Genomic DNA, 17,445 nt, shown 5'->3' on the forward strand with positions numbered 1-17,445 from the left:
CTGCAGGGTTTCTGGTCTAGGAAATCCCTTCACACTTGAAGCATATAAAAAAATGTTGATTCCTTAGCCTCAGATCTCCTAAAGCAGAATGTCTGGGGTGGGGAGCATGAAATATGCATTATTAACAAGCTCTTTGAGGCATTCTGGCATTTTACTGAAGATTGATACCTGCCAAGCTAGTCCAACATTGACTTCCTGATAGAACAGAGTCCCAGAGAGGGGAGTGACTTATCAACCACACAGTAGGTTTGCCGGAGAGTGAGGGAGGCCCAAACTCCCAAAGGCGGTGGTTGTGAGAGCCTATACATTTTGGCTTATGTGCCATGATTCCAAAAAATTGCTCTCCAAAATCCCCAATGCTCTGCCTAAGGTAAATTTAGTGGTTTGTTGGCCCAGTTCTCCTTATTTTTCCTTATGCTCTGCATTGAATCTAATGATACGTTTGCTTTGGATGGATGAGTGGGAAATATTAAGAAGACATCCAAGAGGCCAATCTAGTGATGGCGCCCATGTGAGTTAAAGGTCAGGACCAAGCTACGTTTTTGCATATAATCTGGAGAGAGAACAAAAGAAAGGAGTTCTGCAGAGCATCCTGTGGTCCAGAAACAGGAGCACTCAGAATCAAATTAACGTCGTGTCTCCAAACTAAGCAAACAAACCAGAGAAAGAAGGAATGGCATGCACCCTAGAGAACAAGTTAGCATCTGATAATGACCTTCACCTTCTTGCTTGCCAGATTCACTATCTTGTTTTAACCACAGAACCAGCACATCTTCCACTCAAATATTTTAACAGGTATTCTAGGTAAGTCCGAAGGAAAGTCACCCATTTCAGGGGATGTATCAAGCACTGATCTCATTACTTGAGTCAGCAAACATTTAGTCCACCTGCAACAGGCAAGCTGCCATGCAAGACACTAGAGGTGGAGAGCAGAGCACAGCAGAGCCAAGGCAAGATGGACATCAATGCAGGTCAATGACGGCACAGCGAGGTAAGTGCCCCATTAGAAGACACCCCACGGTTCAGAGGAGAGGCTTTCCAAGGCAGGTGTTGAGTGAGCGAGGCTTAAGAAAAATAACAAAAGTTTTAATAGTGTTTGTCCCTGAACTTAGGTTGCAAGTGAATCATTAAGTGGAACTTAAAGGAAAATATGGCCTGAGTAGTATTAGTCACTTTCTGATGACAAAGGATGAGGGCGTAGAGGAAGGGCAGCTGGGGGGACGAGATCAGATTGTGACACAGTGAAAGGTGTTCCTTCATGTCTCATTAACAATGATGTGGAGAGTCACATAGCTACAAAGATAAACTGTCTTGAATGCTAAATATCAGAGTTGATAATGAACTAAAGGTTTAATGAAGGAGAAGCAAAAGACTTAGAAAAAAGGCAGTTTTGCCGTTTGATTCATAAGTTTTGCGGAACGGTACCTATGTCGCCTTGCATAGGTTTGAAGGTGTGCATTTTCACTGGGTTTTTATAAGGTGAAGGTAAGTGGGGGGTGAAGGGAGGGAAGCTGATACTAGAGGATAAAGGAAACTTCCAGAGTTCATTGTTCCCAGTATAAATAATCTCTCACATTTGCTCATATGCTACAGTAATAATTCCCTTCTCCTGAAGAAGTGAACTTTATGGAAATTGCTTAGTGAAGATCAAAAAGAAAGTATCTCAAATTTAAATTTTATTTTACTTCTTTGGCAATTTCTGGGGAGCATGCCGCTATGGAAAGAGCCCTGAAATAGAAACCACCAGACCCAAGTTAAAATTCTGGTTCTGATTCTGAGCACGTCACCCTAAACCTCAGCATCCTTCACTCTAAAGAAGGAATTTTAATGTCTGTCCCAGCTATCTTTCTGCAATATCATGAAAATCAAAACCCAATTTATTTAGGAGCTCCTATATATTAAATGCTTTTACTATCCCACCCAACATGCTAAATACTGCGTAAGTATCATGTTATTTTAGCCATACAGTCACACTATATGAGAGTTCCTTAATAGTTCCATTATACAGATGAGGAAGTTATGGTTTAGAGAGCTTAAGCCACTTGTCCAAGATCATATGGCAAAGAGAGTGGCAGAGCCAGTATTTGAACTTGAGTGTGTCTGCTTCTGGAGGTTGAGCTCTTAGCCCCTACTTTATGCTTTTCTATCATAAAGACAGAAAATGTACATGAAAACACATTGCAGATGGGAAATACTGTCCAATATTATTTTTATTTTTGCAGCAATGATCATAATATGGATGGGGATGAAGAGAAGACAAGCGAAGAGGGTGACATTACCTGCCTCCGAGAACCTCCATTCGTTTTACTCATCCATTAGAACCACATTCATCCCCATTTTCAACTAGCATCAGTGCATATGCGTTCAAATGCAAATAACGGAAAAGGCTGACACCATCAGGACATTAGCTGTTAGTTAAAACAGAAGCCTGGAATCAGATAATCCAACTGAGATCAGCAGTTCCACAATGTTAAGTTCTGTCATCTCTATAATTCTTTTGGTCCCCTACTCACACTCACATAATGGCTGCTGCCGCTCCAAACATCACAATCTAATGTGACTTTTTTTTTCAAAACCAAGAAACAGACAGCTAGCCAGCATAATGAATGAGCACACCTTCTATGCCTCTCTCCTTTCATACAACAAAAGAAAAATTTATTGGAGGTGGAAGTATCCATGCAGAAACTCCACAGTATGCTTCCCTTACATCTTATGGACTAGAACTGGGTTATACAGTTTATACAGTGTATTAGGATGGGCCAGCCTAAGCTCTGGTAACAAGTAAGCCCTGAAATCTCCATATAGGTGCATTTCCTGGTCACGTCACAATATTGTGGGCTGGTGGCCCTCCTCCATCTTATAGCTCTACCACCTGGAACATGAGGCCATCTAGGACTCTGCAGTGGGGGAAGGGAGACGAAGACAGCGGTACGAGCTTTTAACTGTGCCAGAAGTGGTGCACTCTGCTCACATTCCTACTGGTCAGAACTTGGTCCTGTGGCCGCACTTCCTGCAAGGTGGCTGAGAAGGACGATTGGCCTAGCAAAGGAATCACTGTGAGGAACACACACCATCGCGTACCGCTCATGGCCTGCCCTGGTGTCGGAGAAGAAGGGGCTTGGGAACGGCTGCTGGGTGGGAGTCTGCTGCTCCAGCTCGTGTCCATCTGCCCCCTCAGCAGGCTGGGAGCCTGGTTAAAGACATGGCAGGACACGTTTTCCTTTGTGCTTCCTTGATTCTTGTGCCTCCCTCTTCCATAGCCTTTTTCCCTGAGTAACATAATCTTTCATTTGCCTGCCACTCTCTCCCCTCACCCACCCCAGCCCCAATAGACTATATACTTAAGGTCAGAGGTTATCTTCCTTTCCCACCTCTCATGTCTAGACTGGAGTCTGGCACAGACTAGGTGCTCAATAAATGTTTTTATTTTTTATTTTATTTTATTTTTTCCGTCTTCAGTACCCCCCCCCACCTCACCCCACCCTACTACACCACCACCACCACTTCACCCGTGACCTATGGATGTTGCCGTTTCCCCTTAAGAACTGGACCTCTGAAAGCGGGGCATCTCCTCCTACATGCTCACGGTGTGCATTTGGTGCACCCGGAGTTTGGTCTATGGTTTCACCTGGAGTGTGAACCCAGGAGTGTAAAGCAGATGTGCTGACCACTACACTATGGGACCATCCCCTAAATAAATGTTTTTAGAGCAAGATAATATGATGGCCTTTTGGAAACAAGAATTTAAATTATTTGACTGTCTAAGAAATATATGGCACTTATCTTTAGAATTTCCAGTAGAATCATGGAGGAACAACAAGCATGATTCAACCTTTAAACAAATGTGGGTGCAAAGGAGACTGCACAACAGACTTCAAGAATGTGACCATAAATCAAGTAAATATTTGATCAGTGACATCAACATATGTGAAAGATTTCTTTAAGGAAACTGACTTCTGGAAACCCATTTATATACCTTCGGTCTGGCTTTAGGACTTTAACAAAACTATATATCCCAGAACGGAAGTTATGAGTCCCTTGCCTGCCCAGAGAATGCCTCACAGTGATGACCCCTAAGGCAGTAGGTAAAAAATATAGAGTAGTCTTGAGGCAGGTAGTATTATGCCCATTTTACTGATCAACATAGTAAGGTTCAGAGAGTCTAATAATTTACCCAAGATCATATAGCTGTTAAGAGGACAGTGACAAAATTGGAGAATCAGGTCATCTTGTTTCAAAGACAACCTTTAACCATTAAGGTTTGGACTTGCTCCCATACTCAGGGTACTAGAAGAAGATTTGGCAGGCGTTTCACTCATCCATTACTGTGTAACAACACAGACCAAAGCTTAGTGGCTTAAAATAAAAAATTTATTACTATCTCTCATGGTTTTGTGATTGACAGGGCCAGCTGAGTGATTCGTCCTTGGAGTCTCTTACATAGTTTTAGTCAGAGAGTCTTGTGGCTTAGCCTCAGAAGTCACGTAGTGTCACTTCCACTCTATTCTACTACTCAAAATTGGGGCAGAGGACCAGCTTAAATTCAAGGGGAGAGGACCACATAGAAGAGAATGAATATCAGGGAGCATCCTTCATCAGGAACGTCGGGGAGACTGGCTACCATAGCGGACAAAGTTAAATGAGCAAATAAGGAGCATCCCTGGTGTGTGTGCAAGGGCTTCCTTCTCAAAAAAGAACCTTTACATCCGCTTCTCATTCAGTCTTTTATAGCCTGTCAGGCAGGCAGACCAGGGTCAGGACTAGATCTTTATTTTACAGATGTGGACACTGGTGCTCAGTGAAATTACATGGCTTACCAAAAGTGACACAGCTTCTCGATGTGGGCGTGGGTGTGAAAACTGGCCTTCTTACTCCTAGGGCTGCAAGTTTTATAGGTTTTCCCAAGCAGGTGATAGAGGTGCCACCAGCACAAAGTAATCAAGGGTAAGAAATCATGAATCTAAAGTTTTAAAAGAAAAAGGATATCAAAGTTAGAAACATTTTAAAACAGGATAATACCGACTATAATAGCTGATGCAGAAATGGATATGTGTCTACTGCTCATGGGAGGGTAATTTGGCGCAAACTTTCTAGATATGCAATAAATACCAAAAACCTTAGAATTTTGCAAAATCTTTAACTCGGAAGTTCCATATCTAAAATTTCAAAGGAAATAGTCATGAATATGAGCAAATACTTAGTTGTTAAGATGGGTTCTGCGGTATTTTTGCTAAAAGGGAAAAATTAGAAAAAATCCAAATGTCTAATAAAAGAGGTTTTGTTAAACAATGGAAGACCATTCTGTCATTAAATTGATGATGTAGAAAAATATTTAATGTCATCTAATATGTTTGCAATATTATTTATGGGGCGAAAGTGGGTTTTAAAGAGTATTATAACATTCCGTTTTTATTTTAGACACCATATATGTGTCCATGCACACAGAAAAAGGAATAATAAAGAAGTGATTCAAATTGTTAATAATAGTTATTTAAAGCTGGTGGGATTATAGGTCATTTTTATTTTATCTTTTCTTCTCTGTATTTTAAAATTGCTTATAGCCTGTATTACTTTTGTTATGAATTTTTAAAGAGAAATGCAAGAAAGAGAATTAGGAAAATACAAAGGGTTCTAAGTTAATTTTTACAAACAAATGAAGAGATACAGAGGAGTAACATAGAGCCTTATGTTGAATTTTTCTAAGTGCTTTTTAATTCAAGGTCTAATTTGACTTCTACAACAGCTCAGTGAGGGAGATTGGACACATATTATTTCTATTTTGTAAATAGGAAAAGTAAGCTTTAAGTGGTTAAATCTGTAAGGTCATCCCAAGTAATTAGTGACAAAACCAGAACAAAAGCCCAGATCTCCTGGGTCATTCAGGGACCTCAGACCAAGTCACAGCAGAGACTGAAGTCACACCTGGCTTTGAATTGGCGTGTCCACTTCCACTTTACTTAATCTCCTATTGTGGACCCCTCTAGTGTTTCAGCCTACCCAAAGTCCCTTCACCTGTCTTCATCTTAGGTCTCTGCACTTTGACTTTCTCTGTGGGACATGCCCTTCCTCAATCTCAGTGCAGCTTCAATGAGAACCATCCTGGAGAATTCTGCCAAAGTGTTAGAAAAGAGTTTGCTGAGTTGGTAGGAGGCAGGCAAGAGCTTCTGTAGCCTTCAGGACTGACAGATGGCCGAAATGATGCCAGAAAGAGCTGGGAGGCAAAGACGGGTTCTGGAACACGTTGTTTGGGGACTTGGATCCTGGCTAAAGCTAGATCCCCCTACTGGACTTTTTGCTCATCTGAGTCAGCGCATTTCGTTTTTTTCTTTCTTTAGCCTTCTCCTCTCCCTCTGCTTCTCTTCCCCTCCCCCACTCCCTTCCAACTCCTTCTCTCCCTCTCCCTCATTCTTTTTTGTTTGTTTAATTTCAGATTGTAATCCTGTCCGTTGTAACCAAAAGACTCCCAACAACAATTATACTCTCCCATCTCAGTTTTCCAACGTCTAAAATGAAGATATTAATAATAAGGTGCTGCTCACCTTCCACATAAATCATTGTGAGATTTACATGAGTCACTGCCCATAAAATGCTTGTCACATAATGAGAGTCGATAAGTGCCACCTGTTATTTTTAAGGAGTTAGGAAAAACTGCATTCAGAAACTCTCATGGGCCCACCTCCCTTCACAAAAAAGAAAATGACTGCGCCACGCGTAAAAATATAGAGAATAAAGTCCTTTACTGCACGTTGTGAGAAAAGAGAAAGCGCTGTGTCAGCAGCTTCCACTGGGAGTTGCTCTTTCTTAATTTATGGCCAGGCAGAGGCAGCAAACAGCAGGCCCTGCCCCCCATCTCCCTGGCATGGGAGTCACCGATCCCCCACCTCTCTGATATACTTACTTACTCCCTAAGGGTTCCTCTTCAATGCCAGGCAATGCTGGGCTGTGATAAAAACACTGTGTCGACAATTGTTAGAAAGAGCAGGAACTGCAAGAGAGGAGGAGAAAGGGGAAGTGGAGTGGTTGGCCGGACAGAAACGGCTGATTTTGCAACGCTGTTTGGTGAGGAGGAAAGTAAACTAGGAGAAAGTTAGCCGGGCCTTACGACCTCATTCCTGCATTGGTTGTGGAAAGAAAGGATACTGTGCCTGCACTCAAAAGATGCTCAATTAAGGCTGCTCGTTTTTCCAGTGGGTTGGGACTCCGATGAAGCCAGGCCGGAGGGCTCTGACGTTAGAAAAACGTTAGCACAGGAGGAGCAAAATTCATGGAAACTCAATGTGTTGTATTTAACAGAACAGGGTATTATGTAAACCACAGAATCTCCAAGGAAAAAGTCAGAGAATTGGTCTTGGAGACCTCCCAGTCTGGAACAATGTTCTCCCTGTGAGTGCTGCTCAAGTGGAGTGTCCACAGCCAGCACCCTGTAGCACCACACCTGGGCACCATTGATGTTGGCCACTGGATGCCAGAAACCCACACTGTGCCCTAAATCCTTTTCCCAAAACGGATCCTGTGCAGCCCCAGCTTCCTCATGTTCTCTCCTAGAGGCCAAGTCTGTCATGGGTGTCTTATTGGCTAAGCCTAGGGTATAAGCATTGTTGCAAGGGGGTTGGGAAAGCCAGTATAAGCCTTTAACCCTGCGGGGGCGGGGAGGGGGGGCGGGGAGAACCCATGGTGTTGGAAATTTCCCACTTGCAGAATGGGATTCAAAAGGACCGCTATGAGGTATGTCTACACCCCCCCAGCAGCATTTCTATATTGTGTGTGTGTGTATGAAGTACGCATATGATCCATGTCTCAAGGTCCCATTTCCAGAGTGCTTTCGTCCTTAAAAACCCAAAGCCCCCACCCGCGGCAGCTGCCCAATCTCCTCATTTGGGTGTCATTCAGCTTCTCTGAGTTCAGACCACAGTTCCAAGTACCTTCTGGTCACTACCGCTCTATGCGGCTCTGCTACTTTAAGTCGTCATTGCTCCCCCGACGTGGACCCAGGTCTCTTTCTCCCCTTTCCTCCAAAATGAAAAGCTGACACACTTCCCAGAGACAGACCAGGCCCGTGGGGAAAACGCTGTTCCCTAATGCAATAGAGAAGTTGGCTCTGATTTATCACATCCTCTACCTTTAGGACTCAGCTCTGGTTTTCCCTTTTCGGAAACAAAGGTCTATTACATGGCCCTGAAGCTGAATTCGGCTAACAAACTTTGGATGCAAGGACAGAAGAAACTTTTTTTTAAAGCATTAGGTTTTAGTCTTGTCCCTGATGAAACCCCATTTTGCAGGAGAGAGTTGAGAAACTGCTCTGATGAGTTTTTCCTTTAGAAGAGGCTAGAAAGCAGATTAAGGGTGATGCTCCAAAGCAGTCCCGGCCCCACACTTCCAGGTGACAATGCTTTACAGGGTCCCCTCAAGCCTAGACAAAGGGAAGTGTACCTATAAATAAAAAATGATTATCTTCTTCCTCAACTTTTCCACTCCTACTCTTCCTTTTCTAGGGATTTCCACGCACTGTCTGTGTTTGCATTTGCCTCCACTCCCGCCCCATTTCCTTATGTCACTCAGTGCTTGTCTGTTGAATGACCAACCAGCTCCTCTGTGCCTTCTGCTTGGGTATCTCAGGAAAGGCAGCTGCTAGCCTCACCTATCTCCACGACCCCTTTGGAATATTTACTTGATGATCCTATATTTATCTGTTCTGTGAGTTTCCCTTTAGGACAGAAACAATATGTCATTTGCTATGGCGTCCTAAAGAACTGTCTGTGTTTATCATTGTTTTGGAATGGAAAGGAGAGATGCATGGGTGGATGGATAAGATGGATGGATGGACACCTGAGCTTTGTGGGACAATGGTCACTGTAGCCAAATGCCACAAGGGGGCAGTGTGGAGCACTTTTTCAAGGACAAACTCCCTCCATCCCCACCCCAAACCCCACCCCACCTAAGACTTCTGCTAGACCCTGCCTGGAAGGTTTTCTAGACCTTATTTTGTTCAACATTTTCAATTGTGAGAGAAGGAGTTGAGGCCCAAGAAGTCAAGGGCTGTGCCCAGAGGCACATAGCTCCTGAGCCCAGCTCTTGAGGGAGCCCAGCACCCTTTCATTACAGTATGATCAATAACCCAGCTCCCTAGGCTCTGAGGGCCCTGGGGGTGCTTTCATCACCCCGTAGAGCGCATCCTGAGAGGCTGCCCATTGGCTGCTGGCCGGTGAACACATGCAGCACAGAGGAAACGGACCACTGAGTGCACCATTCAGGGCCCCGTCTGTCTTCCCAGCCCCTCAGCAGGGTCCAGGCTTTGGTGACTGGGGCCCTCACAAGACTCTCCTTTCCTCTGACATGTCTTTTTTCCACTTTTGAGAACTTTATCACCTGGGTTCCTATTTCCCAAGAAAGGAAGGACTCCATGCTCAGATCATGTCTTACACCAATTCTCCTCTCATAATTCACTTCTTTTGTGTACTATTTCCTCTAGCCTTGCTTTTTAATTTTCTCTATTTGTGTGTGCGTGTTTGGGTTTGGGGGCGCGGGTGTTGGGGAGAATACTGGAGTGCTGATGGTTCGCTCCTCCCCTCTCGGCTGTCCATACATTTCCGTGGCGGGTTCCCAAAGGACCATGCCTTAGATAGCAGAGAGAGATATCTGGAGGACACGCGAAACCTCAACATTTTTTTTTCATTCATTCATCTCTATAATTACTCAATCATTAAAAAGTTTTTAAGCATCCACTATGTGCTGGGTGCTGAAACAATAACACAGTCTTGCACTTTTTAAGTCCTTGCTATGTTCTAGGCACTGTGCTAAGATATGACATTCATTATCTAACCCAGGCCTATGAGGGAGGTATTATTAGTTCCATTTTATAGGTGAGAAGACAGAGGTCTAGAAAAATAATGTCCAAGGAAACACAGCCAGTGAACTACAGGAAACCAAGAATCAAACCTTGCAGGCTGCCACTCAGGTAACTGGGCATCTCCTGCACATGTTTATTGTTAGGCTTATGGGGCACATGCGCAGGACTCTCCCCTGAGTCTGCACCCCAGCAGGCAGCAGAAGAGTGGTTCAGCACACAGCCTCAAGAACAAAGGACCAAGCAGGAGCAACAGCGCCCCCCAGGGCTGGGTTTCTGACTACTTACATGCATTGTAGCTGTGTGGCTCCTGGACTAGAATTCCAGACTGTCCCATCAAGTTTGATTCTGCAAATGCACATCTGTACTCTTTGTGAGACCCAGAGTCACCTCAAAGCTTCAGCTCAGAGCAGAGCCCCTCCAAATTCGCCAGGATGCTGTCTGCTAGATTGGGGTCTAAAAAGCCACGTGAGCTAGACCCTCTTCCTTTGCCATCTTGAACACTTCTGCTGCTTCATCTGTAAAATGGGAGACTATATTGCCTGTTTTGGAGAGCTGTCTTCAGGATGAGATAAGAGCATGAACGTGAGAGGGTTTTTAAATTTAGCTGTCTTTTCTTGTATCAATCCATGCGTCCTATCATTGCCAGGAGCTGGACTGGCATGCCTTGATTAAGTTCTCCTGGAGGCCTAGGCCTAGAGAAGAAGTTCCTTATCTTCAGGACTACATGGGTCAGGATAATTTTTTTCTATTATAAATCTCAATAAGTCACTTAGGATTGTCAACTTTTTTACATAGGACTTTTTTTTTTTTTTTTTTTTTGATGACCGCCGCAAACACACTATTCTAAAAGAAAAGTTTAACAAAGAAGCAGGCAGGACATAATCTTGCAATTAAAAGTGGATATATTTAGCTTTGTGAAAACCTATGTGGTCTCTATTTTCCTCACTTCTCTTTAGACCAGTAGAAACTAAAGCAAGGACTGGCCCCTGGGAGCCATTGCTGGAGGCGGTGTCTTTTAAAGGTGTGTCCTTCCCTTCCAGACAAACCCACAGCAATGAGAGATGGGCTAACTAAAGCCTGGGGCAGTCATGTGCACCGGGGGAACTAAAGGACAGAATTGAAAAGCAGTGTCCCGGAAAATAGTTTTTAATGCATATTACAAAATAGTATGTAAACCATAACCCTTAATTTGTAAAATACCCATATGCCTACAGATACCGTTAGATGCACATTCAAAACACAGGAAGACTATACAGCAATATCCCACGGGATTATCTCTGATGGAAAATAATGGTTATGTTTATTTTCTCTGAACTGTTTCTTACATTTTCTAAATCTTTCTGTTTTGTCATCAGAAACATAGAATGGATAAAATAGAAAAAAAAAAGTGATGCAAGAGAAATCATGCAACATACTGTGTACAACCTTGGCCAATGGTCTCCTTGGGATATGCAGAATGTCAGCGAAGCCGCAGCTTTTACTGCAGAAGGCTCTTCTGGGCTTGTGCTGGCATCACTCATCTCCTGTCTTCATGTTTCTAGGGCTGGGCCTGGTGTCTGGCGTGCCGTATGCACCCTTTGGGTGTGTTGGGTGGGCTGCTTTCCTTCTAGGCTGGCCAGTATGGCTCCTGGCTAAGATGGGGCCACAGAGAAAAGCTGCCGCTTAAGCAGAAATGAACCATCCCCACACTGATTTCCTTTCTGAGTTTAAAAATTTGTATTTAAAAGATTTGATTGCATCTCTCCTTGGGAGAACAGAAGAAATGCTCGCCATGATCCTTTCGATGAGTTTAAACTCCTGTCTTAGAGGCAATTCGATTGCCATTAAAATAAGACCATCTTTAAAATAACAGTGGGTCCTGCATTGATTAGGCATTTTGGTGACAAACAAAAGGAGCTGATTCTGGACGATTTAAGCAGGAAATAAATGTATTGGAAAGGTTCCTGGTAACCTCCAGTTTGGGCAGGAAGACAAGAGCCTCTGATAAAATGTGCAGGACTCAAGAGCAATCACCTGTGGGGACTGCTGCTGAGGACCCTTAGTCCTGTCTCCTGATTCTGAGTCCAAGGGCTCACTGTGGGCATGAAGAGCACGGGGCCGGGAGCCAGACCGCCTGGTTCAGATCATATGTACCAGGACCGGAGGCAAAGCCCATGACATCCCTATGCTGTGTTTCCACATCCATAAAATGCAGATAATAAAAGTATTCACTTGCATTCATTACCTTTTGCCGTGGAACAAATTACTCCAGCACTTAGTGAGTTAAAATAACAATAAACATTTATTCTCTTGGTTCCTGTGGGTCAGATATCTGGGAGCAGCCCAGCTGGGTGATTGTTTTCTCAAGAGGTTCAGTCAGAAGCAGATAGGTCTGCAGCCATCTGAAGGCTCAGCTGGGACTGGAAGATTCGTTTCCAACGTGGCTCACTCATCTGGCTGGCAAGTTGGTGCTAGCAATTGGCAGGAGTCCCAGTTTCTCCCTGAGTGGGACGCTTGTGTGTCCTCACAACATGGTAGTTACCTCCAAGTGACACCAGAGAGAGAGCCAGACAGAAGCTATATCCTTTGTGTGACCTAGCCTGTGGAGTCACATCACATCATTTCTGCTACATTCACTCATTAGATGAACATAAGTCCAGCCCGCAGGTAAGGGGATAAGAATTAGCCTCCATCTTTTGAAAGAAGAAGTGTCAAAAAGTTTGCAGTTCTATTTTATAACCACCACACTACTTCATAGGATTATGAACATTAAATAAGTTAATATAAGTGCTTAAAATAGTGTCTGGAATATGGTAATTACCATACAAATGTTCGATTGCTATTATTATTATTATTATTATTATTATTATTACTGTTATTATTCTCCCCTATCCTGCTAGTCCACTTGCTCCTTACTGTTCCTTTTCCCTGTAGTTACCTCGGAGGTGGGGGCTGATCCCGCCTTGACTTATTGGCTCCTAAGACCCCCTGAGGGAAGCAGGGGCTTCTTTAGGACTAGCCCCACCCCCTTTATCTGCCTCAGGAAATTAACTTTAGTCACACTAGGACGCCAACCATGGTGGGCAGGCCTGGCCATCAACACAAAGATGCCAGCCTCTGTGCACATCTTAGCCCTCATGGTTGCTGCAAGGCCGACCCTCGTTCTCTCATCTCTTCAGGTGACATATCCACAACAGTGAGCTGAGAAATCCCCCAGGCAAATGACTGGCTTGGTGGGACACATCTTGCCCAGTCAGTGCCCCCAGTGTGATAGAGAGTAGAGGGAGTTGTTTCAAGGGCTTCAGCAGAAACCACCAAGCGGGCGGGAGAACCACTGAAAAGGGCCCTCGCTGCCACAAGCCCACAAACCATGAGGCAGAGCTACAGCAAATCGACATGCAGAGTGCTCCCTGCAAAGGACGCCCACCTGAGGGGGCTGAAACACGGCCAAGCCTTGCTTGCCAAGCCCAGAGCCTAAGCTGCATCCACCCTGAGGGAAGTTCTTAACTGTTCAGAGTGGGCACTTTTTTTCTAATTTATTTAAAGCATTGCATGTACTCGCTGTGGCTGGGACACCAGATCTCATTTAAAGATCCTTGTCCTGGGCCCCTGGTACGTGAATACTTGACAACTAGGTGGCTAATTACTTTTTCCATTTGGTTTAGCTTTTTTGTTTTCCAGTTTCTGCTTGGATTTCTTTCTGTGGACAGTAAAGATGATGGCAGATTGAAGGCATGTGAAAGCATTTGCCCTTCCCTAGGCTCTCCCGGTGTCCTCACTGTCGCGTGTGCTAGAATTCCGCTCAATGCCTGTCTACCTGGGAACACTTGGACCTCCTTGGAGAAGGAGTACAAGGAGCCTTCCCTTCACCGCACTGGCATGACTGAGGGGGTTACTCTGCTTTAAATGTTCAGAGCAATCGTCTTGGGGATATTGTGGGGACTCGCTTTGACAAGATGGAGGAGTAGAGGTTCAGAGGTAGAAAGGGGACTTCAAACCTTTACACAGGGATGAATACCCTATGATTCTGCTCTAGAACAGATCCTAATTTTGCAAGGAGATACTCTGATCTCTGCAAGGACTTATGTCTCGAACCTGATGGGGCCATGGAGAGAGGGAAGGAGGAAGAAGGAGGGAGGGAGAGAGAGAGAGAGAAAGAGAGAGAGAGACAGAGAGAGAGAGATGATGATGATGATGATGATGATGATAGACTACTTAAGAGAGGTTTGAAGCATTTGCATACAAACTTTATAAATTTTTTCCAGACGAAAAATAAGAAAACCACATACAGGAAAAAGTCCCCTCCTTCTGTTTGGTTAAAAATATAAAATAAACAGGCACAGAAGTCTCCTCTCCATGTAGCCTTTCTTTTAGCTCAGAAACTAGCCTGTCTATATTTACACTTAGTGGATCCTCGTCTCCGTGTCCACCATTTTATCTAAAAGTGAAAGAGGCAAAGAAGGGTGATTCTAATAGTAATTAATGACCTTGAGCAATAAACACAACTCACACAAGGGCTCAGCCTATGGTTTCCTGCCATCTCGTCTCTGAGGAACACGTGAGGTCCATCCACCCTGATAACTCTGTACCCAGCTCCATGGACCAAGGGGATTTGACAGCTGTGCACACCCGAGGCCAGAGCACGATGCTGAGCCTCTCCTGCAGGTTGGTTAAAGGGATGCAGAGTTTTCAGTGAAACCTGGAAAATAACATTTCTGGCTTTTGCCACTTGGTGGGAATTCACAACAGAGAATGACAGTGAGAGAAAAAGTCTGGTGAGGTCACAAGAGGGCACAGCCTCCGGTACAAGATTTCTCAACCTCAGCCCTATCGGCATTTCAGGATGGCTAATTGTTGGGGAGCGAGAAGGGCTCGCCTGTGTATGTAGGTTATTCAGCAACAGCCCTGACCTCTCTCTTACTCACTGAATGCCAGTGGCAATACTCCAGTTGTGACAACCAAAAATATCTCCAGTTATTACCAAACGTCTCTGCAGCAGTGTGTGTGTGGTTAAGAGCAGGCACGTTGGAGTGACGCCGCCTGGATTTGAATCCCAGAGCCTGCAACTTGTAGGAGCACAGAACGAGTTAACAAATCCGAAAGTAGATGACCATATAATTTGTCCCCTAAACCAGGGCAATTTGAGACTGAGAGTCCTAATGATAATTTCATGACCTGAGGCTGTCTCTGCAATGGGGGCCATGTGGTTGGTTGGTCCTCAAGTCCACATGCAGTGTTGAGCACTGAACTTGACCCACTCAACGACTATTGTGCTAAGTGCTTTACATGCAGGAACTTCATTTAATCCCTCCCACCCCCAGACCTTGTGAGGTCGGTATTATTATTATACCCTCTTTATATATGTGAAGACTGAAGAACTAGAAGCTAAAGTAACTTGCGTAAGGTCACACAGTGAGTTGTACAGCCAGGATTCAGATCTGGGCAGGTGAGTTTCCAACCTCGTGTTCTTATCCACTGTGCTCAGGTGTGCTCGGTGCTCAGGGAAACACCACACTACTCAACATCCATGGGACTCCACACGAGTGACTAGCTCTAGATCATTTCCAGTTTCAACATTAAACCCATTATTTACAAAGCTGGGCTTTCCGGGGTTGCTGTGATAAGAAGCAGATACAATGAGAATCAGCGTGGAGCAGGAAACGAGTGGCAGTGCCCAATCTGATCCTCCAAATTGTAAAGCTCGACAGGCGCACTACCCCATTGGAAAGTCACTATGGTTATTTGAGAAGGAAACAAAATTTTTGATTTTCAATTCATATTCAGTGTTTTCTCAGATGGCCACTAAGTTGTTAGGACATAAAGTCTTATTAAGTCATTTGGACCCAATTGATTAATAAATGGAACTGTTAGGTATTTCTTTTGGCCTAGGGGTGCCATGAAGGTGGTGGAAAGGGAAAAGCCTGGGAATTTCTGCGCCCACCATTTTGCCACTGGGAGAACCCTGGAAGGTAATGGTGGAGAAGGCCTTCTAGCCCAGAGACCTTGCCCTGTTTGTTCACTCTGGGGAAACCTCTTCCTGTCCGCATGGCGCATCGGCCTGGGATAAGGGAATCCCCTCATCCTCATTCTCTCCCTCTCGCACATGCACACCTCCCTCACACAAAAGCTTCAATCTGACTGCCAGATTCCATCTGAGTTCCCTTTATTTCAACCTCTTGCCCTTTCTTTCAATTGTGTCAAGTAGGAAACTGGTTGTTTTACAACTTGAATTTAGTCAAGGTTCAAGCTGAGCATCTCCTATTGACAAGCAATCTGCCCCTCATGTCAGAGGTCACATCGTCAACTCAGACCCACGCGACATGGTGATAAGCAGACACATGAATGCACCGTCTCCCCAGAGAGCACTCAGGCTGCCATACTGTAACCTTCATAAATATACAAAAACAATCACAAAACAGAATGGGCAGCTGAGAGAGGCTTGGCAGTATGACAAAGAGGAGAGGTAAGAGCTTGGGTGGCTAGTAAGGGAAGTGGTCACTGAGTTAACGGCCACAGTCACACTTTACATTCTCTGACTTCCTAATTTACTACAACGATGGCAACAAAAAACTCAGACAGCAGGTGTGTGGTCAAAACATGTGGGGCAAGGGCAGGGGAACTGGTTTTTTTTTTTTTTTTTACTAACCAGGGGCTACCTTAGACAAGCCACCTCTTGCTGTGGCTCAGTTTCCTCATTTGAAAGGAGATTTGATTGCCCATTGCTTGTTAAACTGTGGCGCCTAAAGCACATTCACAGCCTGTGTGTGTACCTGAAAGCTTTGGAATGTCTGTCTTTCTGGGATGTCAAGTTTACTCAAGTTTTTTTGGGGGGCCCACTCATTTTACAGGACAGCATTGTATATCATTGCTTAGAATGCAAAATTTACAAGCGCTTCAATTACAGTAACTAATTGATGACACTTCATGGCCAATTACGCTGTGAAAAGTGTTGTGTTAATCTCTTTATATTATCCGTAGAGTTACCCGAAGGGGTATTTTTATTAAAATTTTATAATGGAAAAAAACCAAAACAGAACAAAACAAACCTGGAGCAGAGAGATGAAACAATTCACCCAAAGTCATATATTATTAAACAATGATAAAACCAAAGATTCTCTCCCTACCCCTTCCCCACCTCCAAAAAAAATCTGGGCCAATTGCAAGGTGCTTTAGGATTTACCCCCAGACCCATGGGACTTCTTTGGTGAAGAAGATTATAACACCACAAGTTATAACTATCTCTAAAGTCCAGCTCTGACACACTTAAATCAATTTTAACTAAATTGGAGATTGAAGACGGCACACCAGGTGCCACTGGGGGATAAAAACGGCTGGGGGGGGGGAGGGGTGGCCCGAGAGGGTTCGAGGGTACACTGGGTGGGGGTTTCCCGACCCCTTCAGCGCTCCCAAATCTGCTGGAGGGCGTGAAGCCTCTGCCTAGGCTACCGCCTCTCGCCCAGCCCGGGTGTTTCCAGCCTGTGTCGCCCGGCACTTCCTCGTTCCCGCGCGCCCCGGGTTCAGCTCGCTACGCCCAGCGCCGGCGCTTCTCTGGCGGGAGGGGGTTTAGAGGGGAGATGTCGCAACCACTTCCCTCCCTCTTTCCCTGCCTTGGCGCTCAG

This window comes from Rousettus aegyptiacus, unplaced genomic scaffold (genome assembly GCF_014176215.1).
Source record: "Rousettus aegyptiacus isolate mRouAeg1 unplaced genomic scaffold, mRouAeg1.p scaffold_m13_p_6, whole genome shotgun sequence".
In the NCBI taxonomy this organism is placed as follows: Eukaryota; Metazoa; Chordata; class Mammalia; order Chiroptera; family Pteropodidae; genus Rousettus; species Rousettus aegyptiacus.